This window comes from Gymnodraco acuticeps, unplaced genomic scaffold (assembly GCF_902827175.1).
Source record: "Gymnodraco acuticeps unplaced genomic scaffold, fGymAcu1.1, whole genome shotgun sequence".
Taxonomy (NCBI): domain Eukaryota; kingdom Metazoa; phylum Chordata; class Actinopteri; order Perciformes; family Bathydraconidae; genus Gymnodraco; species Gymnodraco acuticeps.
The window spans coordinates 398,255-420,027 of record NW_022990865.1 but is presented as its reverse complement, the minus strand read 5'-3'; the positions used below and the strand labels follow the sequence as shown (position 1 = coordinate 420,027).

Here is a 21,773-nt window from a genome sequence, read left to right as displayed (position 1 = left end):
CAGTGTGTATAATATATAGCACTCAATAATATATAACGGGCTTAAATAACACTCTTTATTTGTAGGCTTTTGTAGATGTCTACGAACAAAGAGCAGATATTTCAATCTGTTGTACAGTATGTAGCTGTGTGTATATCCAGTCTGATTGCTTTACGTTATCATGAAAGTGCATATATATATATTATTTAGCAAGTCTACTACAGGATATTCCATATTTAAATCCGTTCATTTCATGTTATGACAAATATTTCCCTCTCAGTCAAAGCATCTGTAGCCTGTTATTGTCTCATTATACCGCACTGTGAATGAATCAAAGTAAATATATAAGTGGTCATGAACACATCTGTCCATCAGACAGAGGGCTGCTGTGCCTCCTGTCATCATTAATGGACGTCTCTTTAAAATGACCGCTCAGAGGAGAGGAGTTCTCATTTCTCTAACCGCCTGCTGCTTCGCCTCCTCTCTCCTCGGTTCCCCTCCTCAGTCCTCGGCTCGCATCTCCTGTGGGCGGGACTAAGTATCGAGGATAGGAGTCGAGGAGGGGGAAAATCAGAATCAGAATCAAGTTTATTGCCAGGTACATTTACACATACAAGGAATCTGCTTTGGTATCTGGTGGTGCGAACATAAACAATCTAAGAAAATAAGTTGCAATAATAGGTAAAAAAAGAAATGTATAAGGATAATACAAAATACATATTTTAAGAAACAATTTAGCATTAAAAAAAGAATACTAAAGGCAAGTATTTATACCGAATTTACATTTCAATATACAAAGAACCTTAAAAGCTGAACAACTAAAACACTTAAGACAATGAAAATATGACAAGATGTTGTTCACATGATGTGCACTAATGTAATGCACAACGTTTGTGGGGTGAAGAAACTGTCTCCACCGTCTTGAGAGCATTAAGCTCCAAGCGGTTGTCCCTGCACCAGGTCACAGATCGTCCCTATCCCACCTGTAGGCAGACCCCCCCCCACCCCACCAGAGATGAGGGTGGTGTCGTCTGCGAACTTCAGGAGCTTGACAGACTGGTGACTGGAGGTGCAGCTGTTGGTGTACAGGCAGAAGAGCAGAGGGGAAAGAACGCAGCCTTGAGGGGAACCGGCGCTGATGGTCCGGGGGTCAGAGACGTGTTTCCCCAGCCTCACGTGCTGCTTCCTGTCAGACAGGAAGTCTGTGATCCACCTGCAGGTGGACTCGGGCACATGCAGCTGGGAGAGCTTGTCCTACAGCAGAGCTGGGACGATCGTATTAAGCTGAAGTCCACAAACAGGATCCTGGCTTAGGTTCTTGCTGTGTCCAGGTGCTGGAGGAGGAAGTGAAGGGCCATGTTGACAGCATAATCTACAGACCTGTTGGCTCTGTAGGCAAACTGCAGGGGGGGTCCAGGAGGGGGTCTCTGATGGATTTTATGTGGGAAAGGACAAGGCGCTCAAAGGACTTCATAACCACAGAGGTCAGGGCGACGGGTCTGTAGTCATTGAATCCTGTGGTCCTTGTTTTCTTCGGGACCAGAATGATGGTGGAAAATGTGTTTGTTTTGACAGCTTCCTTTGGGGATTGCATACATTTTTTAATGTGTAGTTGTTGGTGTATTTACTGTCAATTGTTCAACATTGTTTATTTTTTGGTGAAAATCGTCTTGTCGTTTACTCTGTCCTTTCACAGTTGGTTCAATCTGCACTAACCAAGAAACCAGGTGGTGATCGTATTATCAAAGGATACAACCGGACGAAAGGTCTGACTGACTCCACACGGCGACAGATGGTTAACATCATGCTGAGATGACTGAAACTCATGGGTAATTATTTTGTTTTTGTGAAATTGAAGATCTCATCCATTGTGCGGAAGCTACCTCAAATGAAGAGGACATGAATGATGACACGCTTGCCTCTGGTAGTTGAATTATTCTGGCCGTGTCTCAATTCAGGGGCTGCATCCTTCGAAGGCTGCATTGGTAGACCGCTTGCGTCACTTCCGCCGAAAGAAGGCTGTCCCAATTCAACTCTCCATTGTCCACGGAACTGTCCATCGCGTGGGTTTACAGGGCGGACATGTCACTAAGATGTTTTCAGAAACAGAATATCAAAAGATGAATAAAGAAACCTTTGCTAAATGATTTTCACCAGAACAAATGTCTCTGCTCTTCAATTGTTTGACATACCTTTCATAGATATTGATGGTCCACAGGAATCTCCTCCAGAGCAGACACCTCTGCAGACAGTTGGTCCCGCCAAGGGGCACCACTGACTGCCTCCAACCCATTCTCCCCCTCATCCTCCGCCACGTCCTCAACAAAATCTGATAGAGTGTGCATTACAGCACATGGTGTAATGACCTGAAATTGCAAAAGTGGCAATATGTTATAACCTCGAAAAATAAGTCATGTTAGGTCATCCAACTCTTCTTCAGTATTATAAAAAATCCTGTTGAGTGATTACTTACTTGAGGAATGAAGGTGTGGTGCACCTCCAGCGCTTTAATGCTCCTAAAACGGGTCTTCATCATCCCGAAGGCGCGCTCGATGATGGAGTGTGCCCGGGAGTGATTGCTGTTAAAGCACTGGGGTCCCACACCTTGCAGCGGCTGTCTGTACGGAGTGATGAGGGGGAGTGGATGTTGGAGGCAGGGGTACCCCCCGTCTGCGAGGATGTACAGCCCTGGAGGAGGATAGAGTGCCCGCCGGTACAGTGGACTCTACAGTCGTGGACCGACCCAGGCCAGCCAACGTACGTGTCAATGAAGCGGCCCTGATGGTCACAAACTGCCTGCAGAATAATTGAGGGAAAAAGCTTCCTATTTCTATAACAGTCACCATAAGGGCCGCTTGGTGGCACGATGCGGACATGGCAGCCGTTGATTGCTCCAGCAGCTTTTCTGAAGGCTCGGTGTCTGGCCAGCACTACAGCCTCCAGGTCTTCTGCTGTCCTGGGGAGGTGGATAACCTGGTGGCGAATGGCCACCACCTCCTCAGTGACCCTATGGACAATCCGGTGAACAGTGGATCGAGGCATCCCAAACGCTCTGGAGACCACCCTGTAGGATGCCCCACTTGCCAGCCAGAACAGGAACACCTGGGTCTCGATGGTGGCACCCCAAGAGGTCCAGCAGGGTGTTCAGGGACTCCCTGCTCAGCCGAAAATCTTGCCGTGTGTCCTGGTTATTGAAATACCTGTCCAGGACAGGGACGGTGAGATCCATCCTGCAATACAGGGGTCTTGGCTATAAGAAAAGGTGGAGGAAAAAGGTCAATAGAGAATAGTGTAAAATTGTTATTTGTCAGTGTGTGACGAAGGTAACTTTGTCACTGTGGACTGACGGCTTCGGGCCAGGTAATATTGCACATGTGGGTTTGCACAGGACAAATGTCACTCAGCACTTTAGTGAACAGTTTTCACTTTATTAGCGTGATTTGCACAGTACAGTTAAACATTGCATATTTGCACATTTTTATACTATTTATTCATGTAGTATTTATTAAATGATTAAACCGTATTAAATTGGAATGTCGTCGGGCCCTCGGCTCCACCTGGAAAGAGAGGGGAGTGTTAGCGAGAGCGCCAAAAGTGTTTGTTTGAGTAAGATTGACAGCGGTTGAGATTAGTCATTGTGTGCAAATGATATGTTTTAGCGTGTAAAGGTCATGATGTAAAGTTGCATTAATTGTACAAGTTACCACCATGTTATTCTGTTCAGTTATAATGTTTGTGTTTGAAAAGTGTTCCCCCTCCAGTCTTGTCTGTTACTGTTGATTGTGTTCACCTGGTTCCCTGTGTTGTCGCCTCCCCCCTCACCTGTGTCTTGTTGGGTTAATTAGTGTGGGTATTTAGGCTCTGTGTTTCCTGTTTTGTGGGGGGGGTGAGATCCTTGTGGCTGGTGACTGTGCTCACAGGAACAGCAATATTGAGGCTGTGTCCTGTGCTCGAATTTAATAAATGCCCACACCGGGTTGTATTGTTGGACGTTCTGCCTCTGCCTCCTTGCTTGGTCGGGCCGCTCAATTGTCGGCTTCACTGAGTGTATTTAATATATAAAATAATACATATTATTTGTATAGCGTTTTAAGATACTCAACATTTTAAAGACATCATTAAAACAACCAACTTTAAATACATAAAGCACAACATTATTGACAACTAGAGAATGCAATTCCTGAAGAAATTGCTAGTGGGAATGCTTCATGCTGAAAAGCTGACGCTAAACAGCTATGCTGAAATGTAATGTGTAAGAAGAAAGTGAAGAGTTTAGATTGAAATGATACATGAACACTGGGGGCTTGAATGTGTGATGAGAGAAGAAAAGAAAGTAAAAAGGCTTAGAAAAGCAGCAGAATATTTGAACCGCAAACTTCTGAACTAACTTGATGGCGAATGATCTGTCGCCATGGCAACGGCATTTTGTTGACACCTCATAATACGCTTAGATGCGTTGATGGCTGCATCGTTACCAAACCTGTGAAGTTTTGGGCTGTTTGGAGCATTTTCACTGAAGTTATGAGAAAACCGTGCATTGTGTTGCCATGGCAACGGCAATTGAAGAAATCTCAAAACTGTCCCGTAGATGTCTTCACGGCTGGACTGTTAGCACACATGTGAAGTTTGAGCACTTTTTGAACATTTTCATAGGAGTTATAGTGACATCGTCTTTTAGTTGAAGCCTTTTATTGTCATTATACACAGAGTATAACGAGATTCAGCAACTCTGTCCCGGTGTGCAAAAAATACAAACATAACACTAAAAAACACGGCAATAGGACAGACAACATAAACAATCATACGGGGAATAAATAGTTACAAATATTGATATAAAGGGCATTAAAAGTCTGTGTATGTGTGAGAATGGTGACGGTTATTGCATTATGTGTGGGGGTTAAGCAGCGGTCTACATCGGCCGCATCCTTCATCGACCGCGTAGGCTGGGTCCTCCGAAGGATGCAGCCCCTGAATTGAGACACGGCCTCTGTCTTTTAATTATTCCAGTTTAAATTCACTAGCTTTTTCTTGGTCTGCTGTAGCTTAAAAGGAATTATGTTTTTAAATGTTAAGGTTGTAGCACTAACTTAACTTTTAGCTCTTTTGTTTCTGTGCACAGGATGGGACAGTGATCTGTCATCCATTATACTTCTCCTCCACCTGATTTCTCCTTCAGCCAGAAAAAACCAGACAAGGTGTCTGCATCCCAAGCTGAGAAGCATCGTGTGATGTTCAAGAAGGTTTGTGTAGTAGTTTATACAGATGTCAAAAGTGTTTTTGCCTCATCTGTGTATCGAACCGATTCTTGTGTAATAATATTTTACTGCAAATTTGGTTAAATAGTAATAATAATAATGTTACACACCCCATAAATTACCTTGTACACCTTTTTAACATTTTTGATATACCTTGAGTAATAAAAAAGATCTTGAACCAGTAATATTTAAACCATTTTTATCTAACTTCTACTAATTTCTTTAATCCTCAGATTGGAACAAGCATCCAGGAACATGTCGATGCCATCAACAGCACCACCCAACCCTATCTTCTTGCCGTTGGAATGAAGAGAAGTAATATCCATCAGTTCTTCGTCGTTCTGGATAGTAAGGTCATAGTCGACCAGTTCTCTTGGGGCTTTTGATGAACTCTTCAAGGCACATTTTGTATTTGGGACCATGTACAATCACATGCTACACAACATATACTGTACACCTTCATTCAGACAACTATGTACAACATAGACATTGGCAAATGTTGTCATAGTTTTGGTACTTTTTCAAGCTTCTGGAAACATTTAAACACAACAGATGCTGAGAAAATTGAGCATGATGTTCAAACTGATGTTTTTGTAGACGGTGATGGTGTTGAAGATAATGTACAGTCACAAGATTTAGAAGAAGCCGCTAGTAGCTCTCAAGCCCTGCCAGTAACTAACACGAGTACTCGTGATATGTGCTATTGCACAGCTTCAGGTTGCTGGTGTAGGCCAATCTACTTAGAATAGTTTTGTGTCCTCCATGGAAGAACTAGTACTGGAGATACAGAGTCAAGCTAAAGATGCAGCTTTGAAATGTTTATCTTCTCAGGATACAAGTTCGAAAGCTAAGATCGAACAAAGTTTTGAAAAACTTGAAAACCCTTTTTCTTCTTTAACTTCTGAATCTAAAAGAATTTTTTTTTTAACAGAAATGGAGAACTGTTGAACCTGTCGAAAAAGTACTTGTCAGATTAGAAAACAGAAGGAACAGATGTACTGGAATTTACGATCAGGTAGTTATAACTGACACATTTTCCTATGTTCCAATTCTTGAAACATTGCAGTCTATTCTCAAAAATCCGAACCTCAGTGATATGTTTACAAAAAGCCAAACTCCCAAGGATGGTGTATATTTCGCAACCCAGTCTCATGGCATTTCATGTTCACCAACACGATTTTTAATCTATTGATTCGTGTTCACCAACACGATTTTTAATCTATTGATTCGTGTTCACCAACACGATTTTTAATCTATTGATTCGTGTTCACGATTTTCCCCTTTTTTTCGTGTTGCACAGCACGATTTTAAAAGCAATGTATTTCTACTGGTAATATGTTTCGTGCCTGCAGCACGTATTTTTCTCCGGTCGGGTCGTGGAAGACCGGAAGCTGTGTGGTTCATAAAAACATGTTCTTACTCAATATCAAGCCACAATTATTGCTTTTATTTTAAATTGTATAATTTCTGACTTTTGTTGCCGTCTGTGAGGAAAATAAATGGGGCTCAGAGCCTCAGGATACTGAAATCTGTATTTTTAAATATTTTTTTCCTTCTAATTTGTTATTCTTTTCAAAATAACACACTGTTATTTACTCACCAATAACACACAATTATCCTTGCTTTTATTTATTGGTTTAATTCCATAATCTCTGGCTTTTTTGGCGTCCGTCAGGAACTGAATTTCAAAATAAAAATAACCGGAAACAGACGTAGGAGTTTAGGATGGCCAAAGACACTACACTACCCATAATCCCCAGCTATCGTTTAGGACTACAGTCCCCGTGATTAATCTTCAAGCTCTGGGATTGGATGTTGGAGTGGCAGTGCGCCAAGGTTACGCCGAGCGTCAAACAGCTGTTTGAAATGGAACGAAACCACGCCAGACTATCCAAAACTGGAATCGAACGCCCCCCCAGAACTACGCATGCTGGCTATTGTGTTTCGCAAAATGTTCTATGGGACGTCTCTACTAAACGTTTTCGTTTTTCCCACAATTAGAAGTTGCCAGTATTAAACACATTGGTGTTATCAAATGTAAAACATATCATTAATAAATGGGTGAAAATCGCTTGTGTCCATAATGTGCAGCATTAATATATACCCACATGACAGCTCATTGTTACTTTGTAATTCTACTCCACTACAATTCAGAGGTTAACCTGGTATTTTTACTCCACTACACTTATTTGAGTTACTTTGCAGATTCTGATTAATGATGTGAAATATAAACAACCCTTAAAGCAGACTTTAGTTACACCTGAGTAAAATTCAGGGTAGGTGATTGTCAAGTGCCAACAATCAGGAGAGATATTTGATAGTTGGTGCTTGAGAAGACTAAACATTTATCTGCAGATCTCTATAAAGTATATTCATTACTCGTTATTCTCTACTAATAGTTAATTAAAAACTCTATATAATTGCTATTTTGCACATCCCTTTCAAGATTTCAAGATTTTCAAAGGTTTATTGACATATCATATACACAACTATGGTGTAGTTATGCAATGAATGAAAATCTTGGGTCACAGTGCATTGCCTCAACAGTGCATTACAAGATATCTATCAATATGTGTGTACCTCCACCATTAAACTGTCAAATTCTGCACATTTCTTATTCTATCTACATACATGAGAGTATAATTCATGTGTATAATATCAGTTAAAATAAGTGCTTCAACATAGTTAACATTGCAGGAAAGCAATACATTAGACGTTAAGTACTTTCTCAGGCTTAATATTTATCTGTATATAGATACCCCCAAAGTTTTGTTCTTATTCAAAAGAAGACCTTAATCTGTTATTTAATGTTTAAATAAAGGTTCATTCGTTTTTCTGTTTTGCACATCCTCCTATTAATATCTTTGTACATCCTGCACTAAACTGTTTTATTGTAGAGATCACTTATAGTATCTTCTTGATTTTTTATATTCTATATTTCTATCATTGACCTTCTACTTTCCCCCTATGAAAGTATGTACTCTTAATATTTTTTTAATCAAATAAAACACAATAATTCAATAACGTGCTTTAACCACTAGGCAGTGCACACAAGGTACACACAGCCATAATAACTTTGTATTATTAGTGTAGGACACTTATGTATGTACAACATCTGAAGATGTGTAGTTTTATTCATGCTTTCACATAATTTTACAGCATATTGCTATACTATTTCAGACTCAGTATTTACATTCTTATATTCAAAGAAAATCAGTAATATCTTTAAAAACTACAAGTCCTTTTATATCAGCTGTGCACCGTTATGGTGTAAATATAACCTATCTATGAATTAGATCAAATGTAAAAGTCAGCCGAATTAGTGTTGATACTGCAAGGAGACGTATTGTGTGAAAAGAAATTGAAGATGTTGTTTAATTGTTAATATATTTATGATCCACGTCAAGTATTCAGTTTCGGCGGCATTTCTTCAGTTTTTCCAAAGGTCTTCTCATCAGGGCTCTATAAATAAAGAACTACGGCAGATCTGTAATATGTAATGCAGCCGAACCGTGTATTACAATGCCGTTATGTGATAACTTTCAAAGAGAAAAGCAAGAACACTCGGAATTAAGTATTATTTTATTCTTTTAAAATGTTTTCCGGATTTCATATCATATAAACACCAAATCCCAGCATCCATTGCGGCTAAAATATCCAATCAGCGAGCTTAAACAATAGCTGAGGATCTTGGGTAATCGCTCGAAATGCCTACGTCTGTTTCCGGTTATTTTTATTTTGAAATTCAGTTCCTGACGGATGCCAAAAAAGCCCGAGATTATGCAATTAAACCAATAAATAAAAGCAAGGATAATTGTGTGTTATTGGTGAGTAAATAACAGTGTGTTATTTAGAAAAGAATAACAAATTAGAAGGAACAAAAGATTTAAAAAATACAGATTTCAGTATTCTGAGGCTCTGAGCCCCATTTATTTTCCTCACAGACGACAACAAAAGTCAGAAATTATACGATTTAAAATAAAAGCAATAACTGTGGCTTGATATTGAGTAAGAACATGTTTTTATGAACCACACAGCTTCCGGTCTTCCACGACCCGACCGGAGAAAAAGACGTGCTGCAGGCACGAAACACATTACCAGTACATTGCTTTTCAAATCGTGCTGTGCAACACGAAAAAAAGGCGGAAATCGTGTTGGTGAACACGAAATGCCATGAGACTGGGTTGATATTTCGATATAAAAGATGGGTTGTATACATAGACTGCATATATAAATGGACGTAGGTCCGTGACGTCACCCATATGATTCTGCAGACTTGCCGAGAAGCCCTTAGTAGGCGGAGTCGGCCACTAACGGCTCGACAGTGACGTCAGAGTTCAACTCCCGCCTGCTCCAAATAAGGGCAAAGAGGCGTAGCCGAGGCGGGACCTGCTGCCACCGAGCTGGAAGTTCCAGAGCTAGCTGAAGCTACCAAGCTAAGCTAACAAGCTCCCCATCTACACACTGCCGTGGCATTTTACGTTTCTAAGGTAAGCGGACATTAAACTATTCAGCAAAACTATAAATAATAATCTAAGTTATTGAGTTTTTAGTATAATACTTCAGAATCTTAAAACCCCTTAACGTTTGTATGCAATTGTACTAAATTCAACACTGGAATCAAGCAAATATGAATATGTTGGCATGACATTAGTTATTTATATTTTGATATCACTTAACTATACGTTCAATACATTTAAGTCAAGCTAAGGTACATGTGATGGTAGCTAGTTAGCGCTCTTACCTGTGAGGCCTCCTCCAAACAGCATAATAACCAGACTGTATCATTACAACTAAGTACCAGTTCTAGATCCTTGACTTTAGACAAACAATTCAAAAGACAACATGTATTTAAAGACCAATCTTTATTTGAATGTGCCTCTTAACCTGAGATATTAGTTATACAGTAATAGTATTGACAATCTAAAAAAACTGAGCAACTCAACAGTCAACTTTATATTTCAATCATGAGAGACGTGATGTATGAAATACATGTTTAATACCGGACACGTGGTATAGAAAATTATGATTGACAGATTACAACAATGAATCAACTGATGTTTGGAGATTAGGCCCCGGTTTGTAGGATATCATTCAGGAGGGGAAAACCGCTCCGATGAACCCCCCGGGGTCTAGACACTGGTGGTGGTGATAATGGTTCGGTCTGGTCTGGAGGAAGGAGGATTAGCTTGGCCCTGAATTAGGAGACAGGAGGCGAAGGGGTGGAGGCGGGTTGTGCGTTGACACCTGAAATGACAACTGACAGAGAGGGAAGAGCAGATTTAAAGGGTTTAGCAGGTGCAATGATTGCTAGCTGGGGAGTACCGCCCCTGATTACTTAATGGGAGAAGAGCTTGCAGTGACGTGTAACACCAGGGGGTATGGTCTTCCTTCTTGAACTTGCGCTAAGCTTCATTTCAATCATGAGAGACGTGATGTATGAAATACATGTTTAATACCGGACACGTGGTATAGAAAATTATGATTGACAGATTACAACAATGAATCAACTGATGTTTGGAGATTAGGCCCCGGTTTGTAGGATATCATTCAGGAGGGGAAAACCGCTCCGATGAACCCCCAAAGAGAAGAGAAGTAAGAAGTGCTGAGATGTGAAGCATTTCTTACCTTGCTGGCTGATTGAGGAGATCTGTGGATGAAATGAGATAACACAGGGACATGATGAGATTGTCGGAATAACTGTAGGGTTAATGTGAACGCCAACCATGCTTAGCGCCTGCATGTTGGATTAGACGATGCTGACCCACTGGCCGCAACCTGCACGCGCAGGGTTAAACATGACGCTGACCCACCGGCCGCAACCTGCACGCGCAGGGTTAAACATGACGCTGACCCGCTGGCCGCAACCTGTACACACAGGGTTAAACAAAAGCTGACCCATATGCCGCAACCTGTATGCACAGGGTTAAACAAAAGCTGACCCATAGGCCGCAACCTGTATGCACAGGGTTAAACAAAATGCTGACCCATAGGCCGCAACCTGTACACACAGGGTTAAACAAATGCTGACCCATAGGCCGCAACCTGTACACACAGGGTTAAACAAATGCTGACCCATAGGCCGCAACCTGCACACGCAGGGTTAAACAAATGCAGACCCATAGGCCGCAACCTGTACACACAGGGTTAAACATGACACTGACCTACTCGCCCTGCACGTGCAGGGTTTAAACATAATGCGGACCCACTGGTCGCAACCTGCGCGGCAGGATTCAATACGAGCGAACCTGAAGGTCACGACGATATGAAGTGTTTAAACATGAACACGGTGACACGTACATGTGCTGACTTGCTAAGACCACCACCAGTTGTATGTATAAATACCGTTTAGTGTTCGGACCTTGGATGGCCAGCACGCACGGATGTCCGGGCGAATGTGGGATATGAAGGCTGAGGAGGACCACCGTCCGAGTTGGCAGGGAGGAGGGAGATATGCCTTGAATGGCTGCACCTGTCTGAACGAAAGCCCTGATATGCTATTAGACGCCACCACCAGTTATATGCATATTTACCATAGGTAAACTGAAGAGATCTTGATTGGCGGCACGAGCCGATGTCCGGTGAAGAGGGAGATGTAGACGATATAATGCCCGAGAGCTGTTAGCTTGAGTACGGTGATGCATGAATATCGTAACCTGGTTTACCACGAGCCAAGTGAGCATGAACCCGAGAATATGAATGAAGTGCCGGATGCACGCAGAAAAGACGTACACTTAGTTAAATACTAAGACATGACCCATGATATAGTATATCTTAATTAGCGTTAAGTGTGCCGGGATGAGTCATAGATGCTGATGAGCTGATTGAGTGATTAAGACTGTCTTCTATCATCTGAAGTGAGGATGATGGAGGGACGCTAGTGTTAGATCCAGCAAGTGTGATAATAAATGTGTAGAAATAGTGGAAATCTGAATGATCTCATGCAGATATCCCCCCCAAAACGGAGGATGTGCAGTGCACGTCCTTAAGTCGGGGAAAACACGGTCGTCGTGAGGCCGGCGGATGCCACGTCCAGGAAACGGGAGATGATGCGTGCCGAAGAATCCGCATGCAAAGTACGGTTGCCCGGTGAGGAAGAGCAACTGTCGTTGAAGACGTTTATGTGGATGCACGCAGTTGGTTTGAGGAACGATAATACCATGAGCTTGATGTGATGGCTAGGAACTCCGGTGTGAGACTGGGCCTGTAGTTCCTCATGATTAGGAACGCTGTGCTCCTGGAGGAGTCTCTTCTGTTTCTTCTTCTCTTTTCCCAGTTGAGCGGAGTTGTAGTTTAGTAATGTTGTATTTGAACGCTAGATGCGTGAAGGCAACGCATTAGGAGATCTCCCTGAGCAGTGGGTGATTTGAACTGGGGAGAGACGCTATTAATATTATTACCCGAATAGCCGGTGCACGCATAGTTTCTCCTACTTGACTTAAGGCTGAAAGAGTTCCGCTGAACGATGATGGGAACATTAAAGCGCGTCGTAATATCTGCTTTGAAGAGCCAGCCTTGGCCTGCACGCTATTAGATTACATTATCTCCGTGCGTAGAAATGGGGGAACATTGACCTTGTCATCGAGATTGCCCTGAGCATTTACCGAATTGTATTAAGTAATCTGTCGACAGGCTGTAAACAGAAAAGCTGAAATTGAAACTAATAAATACTCAGTTACCTCTAATCATTAACCGAGTTTGTATAATGTAGTTACTCTGTGTGTTGCTGCTAGCATACATAACATCTGACGTGGGAACGTTACTCGTGAATGGAGCTACTGCTAGAAAGACAGTGGAACCCGGTGCATTCCTCCGTCTGGATGTGGAGCACTTTTGCTAAATGTTTAGACAAAGTGCTCGTGTTACGCCCTTACATGATAAACTCTTATTGCACTTTGGCAACGAGCATTCTCCACGTCGAAGCGGGTGAAGTTAACCACGCCTCGGAGCGCGTTCTCTCCGCCATCTCCGCAGTGTGCTCCGCTGCATGTAGCAGCTGTGTGTGTAAACTGCCCCGTCCCCTCGCGATGGGGGAGAGAGATCTCATCTGATCGAAAATACATCATAGGCGCATTTGTTTGTCCTTTGCATATTAGAACGAGTTGTGACACTAGACTGCGATATAATGTTTTTTTTTTTTTTTGTAGCAATAAACATGACATATATTTATAAATGTCTCCGGTACTGATAAAAAGACCAATAACGTTGGAGCTTACGCACGTAAACACACTGCTGACGTCACAATGAATCGACGACTGAATTAGTTGCAACTAATTTGGTAATCGATTTGATCGATTAGTCGATTAGTTGTTGCACCCTTAGTCGCTGCAACTCTGACTACTTTTACATCCAGGCTGAAGACTTTTCTTTTGTCGCTGCTTTTAATTGAACTATTCATATCTTAGACTGCACTGTACTTTGATCCATGTACTTTTTCTTTTAATGTTTATTTTATTAGCTTCCTTTTAAATGACTGATTTTAAATGCCATTTCTTAATGTCTTTCATTTTTTAAAGCAATTTGAATTGCCTTGTATTGAAAGTGCTATATAAATAAACTTGCCTTGCTGCCAAGGAGATGTTGTTGTCGCAGATCTAGCCGTTGGTGCACCAAGAAACGTAATATTCTTAGTGGAGAAGAAAAAGAGAAAACCGATCATTTAGTCAATAATCATTAAATTAATATTGGGAGTGAATTCCTAATTTATTTAGTATCTGGTCATAAACAGGATAATGTGCAGCGACTTGTTCATTGAGGAAAAGAAGCCCTACGAAACGCCATTCATTTCAGGAAACGCTGTGTTGAAGCTTGAACCTGCGTTTAGTTACTGAGCATTGTAATGAGTAATTACCCGACTGCATTAGTAATGCAAGTAATACGTTACTGAAACTCCATACTGTAGCACGTTACCCCCAACACTGCCTGAAGCTCACCTTAACCCTGACTAGAGGTAGCAATGCATAGTGTTGAACTTCCTGTCGGCTCCCAGACCGTAGTCGAGGAAACGGGGGGGGGGGGGGGTGACTCTCTGTCCTCTCCCAGGGCAGAAGCAACACGCTTCTGGTTCAATAACTCATTTTATCGGAAAGACTGGAGAGAGGTGAGCTCTTCTTGGGAGGTCGTTGCATTATTTAGCTCTCCTGTTTTGCAAGATAGATTTCGCAAGATCACAGACCTTCCTTTTTTCTGCTGCCTCGTTTATTTCTAGAAAACATGTATCCCGCTCGCTCATACCATGCCCATGCACACATGCACACGCCACACCCCTCTCTTAAGGGTAGCGATCTCACTCTGCATGACCCAAATGTCGTAACAATATACGAAACATCTCGTGAATTTGTTGCAACTGCCTTTGACAACGTTACCCTGAAGTGAGCGCAGGAGGAATAGCTTCAATGGGATAGCTTAAGCCCTGCCTGCCTGCAGGAGGGGTTGTAGTTGAAGCCAGAATGGGTAAAACTCCGCATGTGATGAGGACCCGTTCCGCGTGAAGCCGGAAGCGCCGCATTAGGCGGCCCTGATGCCAGTGATGCCTTCTCAAGAGACTGAAGCGTACGTCAGTTGTTTGCGTGAAGTAGCCATTCCCATTAGGCCGGAGGAACTTCCATGGAGCCCGATTTCCTTGTCTTTTCCTCCCGCGTCCGGGCTTGCGGGACGGCCGGCTGACCCGCTACCCGACTGGGGAACGCCGCCTGTAGCTTAATCCGCGATACTGCGGAGCTGATGAATAAATGCCTGGAGCTGGAACGAAGCCCTCAGCTGGGACAAAGCCCTGCTGCTGCTTGGCTTAACCATGAACACCGTGACGCGTACACTTGTGCGTTGACACCTGAAATGACAACTGACAGAGAGGGAAGAGCAGATTTAAAGGGTTTAGCAGGTGCAATGATTGCTAGCTGGGGAGTACCGCCCCTGATTACTTAATGGGAGAAGAGCTTGCAGTGACGTGTAACACCAGGGGGTATGGTCTTCCTTCTTGAACTTGCGCTAAGCTTCATTTCTTATTGTCTAAAGCATTTATTATTTTCATTTTCCCCCTCTCATATTCAGTGTGGACGGATTGAGACAGCATGGTGTCCAGAGAGCTGCAGAGACTTCAGGGAGAAACCTCCGTGTGATGGACATCCTGTCTGTTGGTTTGGAGAGGACTGAGGGTCTTTCCTCAGCGAGGAGGACCAGGCCTGATGGAGGAGCCCATGCTGGGCATAGCTGATACCAACTGCACAGGCCTAGTCGGTCACTTTATTTGACTAAATGTGTTTACTTATACATGTAATAGGTTTACACCTTCTGTACATATGTGATTTTTATTTAAAACATTTGATGAACTTTTGGTTCACATTTCAATAAATTGTATTTGTATTTGCACTCCTTTCGTCCATTATTCTTACTGAAAATGTTAGATTACACATTCACATCTGACTGAAGATTGGCCCCATTTATTTGTGACGTTGCAAACTCTGCGGTACAAGGCACACGTGATGTGAAGCTCATAAAGCGAGGCAAATAGAAATAATCAGCTGATGGAGTGTAGATGTGGAAATAGCTGTATTCGATCAGCTGACTGTGTTTTCACAATAAAAGTAGTTTCTTAGTGAATGTCCTGTACTGGTCTTAAAATCTCATAACATCAGCTTTTAATGTTCCTCTTGTATGTTCTTCTTGACCCTCAGAGAAGGAGAAAATGTCGTGTCTTTCAGGCATGTCCTTTTCTAACAAAAATTACAGGAAACATAAAACATATTATTGCAGAACAAGTGTGTTATTTATGAAAGTGGTGTGTTTGTGTGTTTAGGGGCTGTAGATATAATTAACTGAGCTACAAAGACAATCAGATTATGAATGAACAGTATGAAGTTCAACAACATTGAAATATATGTTATTATCAAAATAATATTGAACTGTTATCAAAATGTAGTGCAACTGAAGAAGCTTGCTCTGTTGTCTCACTGAAAGAATAACTTTTACCACGTTTTTTACAGACATTATTGAGAGATAAATAGTAGCAGTTCTCACTATGTGTTACATATATTTGCCTTCAATACATTAACTTAGTTGAGTTGAGTTGAGCCGCTCCTCCTTCGCGTCGAAAGGAGCCAGTTGAGGTGGTTCGGGCACCTAGTTAGGATGCCACCTGGGCGCCTCCCTAGGGAGGTGTTCCAGGCACGTCCAGCTGGGAAGAGACCAAGGGGTAGACCTAGGACCAGGTGGAGGGATTATATCTCTTCGCTGGCCTGGGAGCGCCTTGGGATCCCCCAGTCAGAGCTGGTTGATGTCGCCAGGGAAAAGAAAGTTTGGGGCTCTCTGCTGGAACTGCTACCTCCGCGACCCGGCCACGGTTAAGCAGAAGAAGATGGATGGATGGATGGATGGACCTTAACTTAGAAAGCTGACAAAGTCATATTGCTTGTTAACATCTAAATGTAACTTTTTGCATGGAAAAACCCCTCAACTTCAATGATGTGTAGGTGATCTAGTATTTAGTATTGTTTAATGGAATGTATATCAGTGTATTCAAGTCAATACTTCATTTATTTAAACCAATATCTTTCTTGATTCTTTGTACAGTATGAAAAAATAGTCTTTGTACCTGTGCTGAAGTTCACTGCTGTGAGGAGTCCAGTTCTGTCTCTCACTCTCTGGTCCAGCCTGTCTGCATCACCTGGACACCTTAAACAAACAGATATATATGTAAAGTACCATGTGTACAAACAATATAACTGATTCTCTTCTGTTGAACATGTTGGATTGTGTATTGTCCGAGTCAGGGTCCTTTTTATTTAAAAACAATTATATGCGATCACTCCATAGTGGCTTTGCTACTGAGTCACTCACCTAAAAAAATAGACGATCTCTAAGACTGCGTGTGTGTGTGTGTGTGTGTGTGTGTGTGTGTGTGTGTGTGTGTGTGTGTGTGTGTGTATGTATGTGTGTGTGTGTGTGTCAATCAATCAATGTGTATTTATATAGCCCAATATCACAAATGTTACATTTGTCTCAGTGGACTTCACAGTTTGTACAGAATATCAGTATGACAATACGACACCCTCTGTCCTTAGACCCTCACATCGTACAAGGAAAAACTTCCGGAGAAAACCCACAGTTTAAAGGGGAACATGGGAGAAACCTCAGGGAGAGCAACAGAGGAGGGATCCCTCTCCCAGGACGGACAGACGTGCAATAGATGCCGTGTGTAAATTGAAAAGATAATACATTTGCAACATAGGTAGTCCAAATGTTTGAAAATGCATGTGTGTATAATAGGAAGATGAATCCACGAGGATATCCATCCAAGACCTATGATCCAAGACCATAGCCACGACTCAAGATCCAGGGCTCGCGATGCAGGACACAGGACCGCAGGATCATCCATGACTCCGGATCCCGGCATATATAGACACCAAAAAGAAAGACATTTGGGGAAGCTGGGTTAATCGGAACATGAGAGTACACAGGTATAGACAGAGAAGTAAGATGTCCCCTGACAAACTAAGCCTATATCAGCAAAACTAGGGGCTGAATCTAATCAGCCCTAACTATAAGCTTTATCAAAATGGAAAGTCTTAAGCGCACACAAAAACGGATAGGGTGTCTGCCGCCCCAACACAAACTGGAAGCTGATTCCACAAATGTGGAGCTTGATAAGAAAAGGCTCTGGCTCCCATTTTACTTTTAGAGACTCTAGGAACAACCAACAACCCTGCATTCTTGGAACGCAATGCCCTAGTAGGACAGTAGGGTATAATGAGTTCTTTAAGGTAAGATGGCGCCTGCCCATTAAAGCCCCTGTCACACTGTCCCGAAATTGACACCCGATGGACACACGAATATGGAATTGTGAATTTCGCACGATGATGGCCCCGAACCACACACGAAGGCAACATTTACATTACATTTAAGACATACAACTGCAATGAAAGTACCAAAAACAATTGTGTTACAGTACTATGATACTGTACTGATATCTTCAGACTTTGTTCTTTACTTTATCCGTCGTTATATGTAGAAAATATTACGTTTTCTCCGTAATGTTGTTTCCATAACAACAACAACTTCCTGTCAACTGTCCTTCAAAATAATATATTATATCCTTTTTAGTTTCACAGAACACAAATTGGGTTATTTACATAATATATTTACATGATTTTGTTGTGCAATAAAACAACCCGATGGACACACGATAAAGGAAATGTTCAAATTCGGCTGTGATCGTAGCAATATCGGGCCATTCGTGAGGGCATCTTAAGCCTTCGTATGACCGCCGGTGGAGTTTATCAGGCTCCGGCAGCAACTTCGTGAGCGGTGGCAAAATCTTTGGCATGCCAAAAAATTGCCGAAGGACCTTGCGAAGGTTCATTTTCGTGTTGAATTCGTGTGTCAATTGTGCCCTTCGTAAGGCCATCGTGAGGGCATCGTGTTATCATCGGTGCCATCGGGCATTCGCCCCAATCAGAGTGAGGGCGAATGCCCGATGGCACCGATGATAAAACGAAGATGACACGATTTGACAAGATGTCCTCACGAGTGCCTTACGAAATTGCCGCTCACTAAGTTGCTGCCAGAGCCTGAGAAACTCCACCGGCGGTCATACGATGGCTTAAGATGCCCTCACGAATGGCCCGATGTTGCTACGATCACAGCCGAATTTGAACATTTCCTTTATCGTGTGTCCATCGGGTGTCAATTTCGGGACAGTGTGACAGGGCCTTAAGGGCTTTGTAGGCGAGAAGAATAATTTTAAATTATATCCTGTGTTCTATAGGGAGCCAGTGTAAGGCAGCCAGAACAGGAGTAATGTGGTCCCTTTTCCTAACTCTGGTTAGTACACGAGCTGCAGCATTTTGAATCAGCTGAAGCGACTTGACTGACTTCTTGGTACACCCTGATAATAAGGAGTTACAATAATCCAGCCTTGAAGTAACACATGCATGGACTAGTTTCTCTGCATCGTTTTTTGCAATGTTACGTAGATGGAAGTAGGCGGTCCTTGAAATTGATTTTATGTGGGCGTTAAAGGATAAATCGTGATCAAATATAACACCAAGATTCCTTACAGTCTCACTGGAGGCCAAATTAATGCCATCCATAGTTAGTATATCGTTAGATAATTTGTTTCGTAGATTCTTCGGGCCAAGTACAATAACTTCAGTTTTGGTCGTGTTTAACATCAAAAAGTTTAAGGTCATCCAGGTTTTTAAGTCCTTGAGGCAGTCTTGAATTTTATTTAGATGATTAATTTCATCAGGCTTGATTGATAAATATAGTTGAGTATCATCCGCATAACAATGAAAATGTACAGAATGATTCCTTATAATATTGCCTAACGGAAGCATATATAATGTGAACAAAATAGGTCCGATCACTGAGCCCTGTGGCACTCCATAGCTAACTTTGGTTTGCATGGAAGATTCATCGTTGACACACACAAACTGAGAGCGTTCAGATAGATAGGACCTAAACCAGCCTAAAGCAGTTCCCTGTATGCCAACTAAGTGCTCCAGTCTTTGCAATAGGATATCATGGTCGATAGTATCAAATGCAGCACTGAGATCGAGCAAAACAAGAATAGAGACACGTCCCTTGTCTGAGGCTATTAGAATGTCATTTGTGACTTTAACCAGAGCTGTGTCTGTGCTATGATGTGTTCTAAAGCCAGACTGAAAATCTTCAAATAAATCATTGTTTTTTAAGTAATCACACAGCTGTTTTGCGACCGCTTTCTCAAGAATTTTTGAACGGAAGGAACGGAAGATTAGAAATAGGTCTATAATTGGCTAAAACCTCTGGATCGAGGTTGTGCTTTTTAAGAAGCGGTTTTATCACTGCTACTTTGAATGATTGTGGAACATAGCCTGATAATAAAGACCTATTAATAATATTTAATAAAGAAGTGCTAATTAATGGAAAAACTTTCTTCAACAGCTTAGTTGGAATTGGGTCTAACATGCACGTTGATGGTTTAGAAGAGAGAATCATTTAACTTAATTGTTCAAGGTTTATGGCTGAAAAGCATTCTAGTTTACTATCTAGTGTAATATTAGAACTTACGTTTCCGGGAGCTGTTGATAACACTATACTGGTCAAAGGCAAGAGGTCATTAATTTTGTTTCTAAGAGTAACAATTTTATCGTAAAAAAAGCACATAAAATCATTACTACTGAGTGCTATGGGAATAGAAGGCTCAATCGAGCTGTGGCTCTCTCTCAGCCTGGCTACAGTGCTGAAAAGAAATATTGCATTATTCTTATTCTCATCTATTAATGAAGAGTAGTAGGTTGCTCTCGCTTTACGCAGTGCTTTCTTATATTCATTGAGAGTAATATGCCAAATTAAACGAGATTCTTCAAGTTTAGTGGAACGCCATATCCTTTCAAGTTGTCTCGACTTTTGCTTTATTTTGCGGGTTTCGGCATTATGCCATGGAGCTAGTCTATGTTGTTTTATTTTCTTCTTTTTCAAAGGAGCAACAGAGTCTAATTTTATTCGCAGCGCATCTGTAGCACTAACAACCACATGATCCATTTGGGGTGGTGTACATTTTGTATAAGTTTCCTCCCCTACATGCAGACATGCTATCGAGTCAAGTATTGGTGGAATCTCTTCCTTACATTTAGCTATAGCACTAACAGATAGGTTTCTGCTGCAGGAGCTACGTTTCATCTTCAATGCCCTTGCTGATGGAAGGAGGTTGTCACTCAACATCTCACGATACATGGCCCCATTCATTCTTTCCTTTACACGGATCAGTCGTCCTGGTCCCTTTGCAGAAAAACAGCCCCAAAGCATGATGTTTCCACCCCCATGTTTCACAGTAGGTATGGTGTTCTTTGGATGCAACTCAGCATTCTTTCTCCTCCAAACACATCTAGTTGAGTTTTTACCAAAAAGTTCTATTTTGGTTTCATCTGACCATATGACATTCTCCCAATCCTCTTCTGGATAATCTAAACGCTCTCTAGCAAACTTCAGACGGGCCTGGACATGTACTGGCTTAAGCAGAGGGACACGTCTGGCACTGCAGGATTTGAGTCCCTGGCGGCGTAGTGTGTTACTGATGGTAGCCTTTGTTACTTTGGTCCCAGCTCTCTGCAGGTCATTGACTAGGTCCCCCCGTGTGGTTCTGGGATTTTTGCTCACCGTTCTTGTGATCATTTTGACCCCACGGGGTGAGATCTTGCGTGGAGCCCCAGATCGAGGGAGATTATCAGTGGTCTTGTATGTCTTCCATTTTCTAATAATTGCTCCCACAGTTGATTTCTTCACACCAAGCTGCTTACCTATTGCTATGCAGTCTTCCCAGCCTGGTGCAGGTCTACAATTTTGTTTCTGGTGTTCTTTGACAGCTCTTTGGTCTTGGCCATAGTGGAGCTTGGAGTGTGACTGTTTGAGGTTGTGGACAGGTGTCTTTTATACTGATAACGAGTTCAAACAGGTGCCATTAATACAGTTAACAAGTGGAGGACAGAGGAGGCTCTTAAAGAAGAAGTTACAGGTCTGTGAGAGCCAGAAATCTTGTTTGTTTGTAGGTGACCAAATACT

At 42.1% G+C, this 21,773-nt stretch overlaps 1 long non-coding RNA gene across 1 annotated transcript; it reads left to right on the top strand.

Moving 5' to 3' along the window:
• Nucleotides 1-537: 537 nt before the first annotated feature.
• On the top strand, nucleotides 538-6,403 carry LOC117557440. The gene is made up of 3 exons (XR_004570717.1): nucleotides 538-1,808; nucleotides 5,099-5,219; nucleotides 5,468-6,403. It is a non-coding gene; the product is annotated as an uncharacterized LOC117557440 (long non-coding RNA).
• Nucleotides 6,404-21,773: the final 15,370 nt, after the last annotated feature.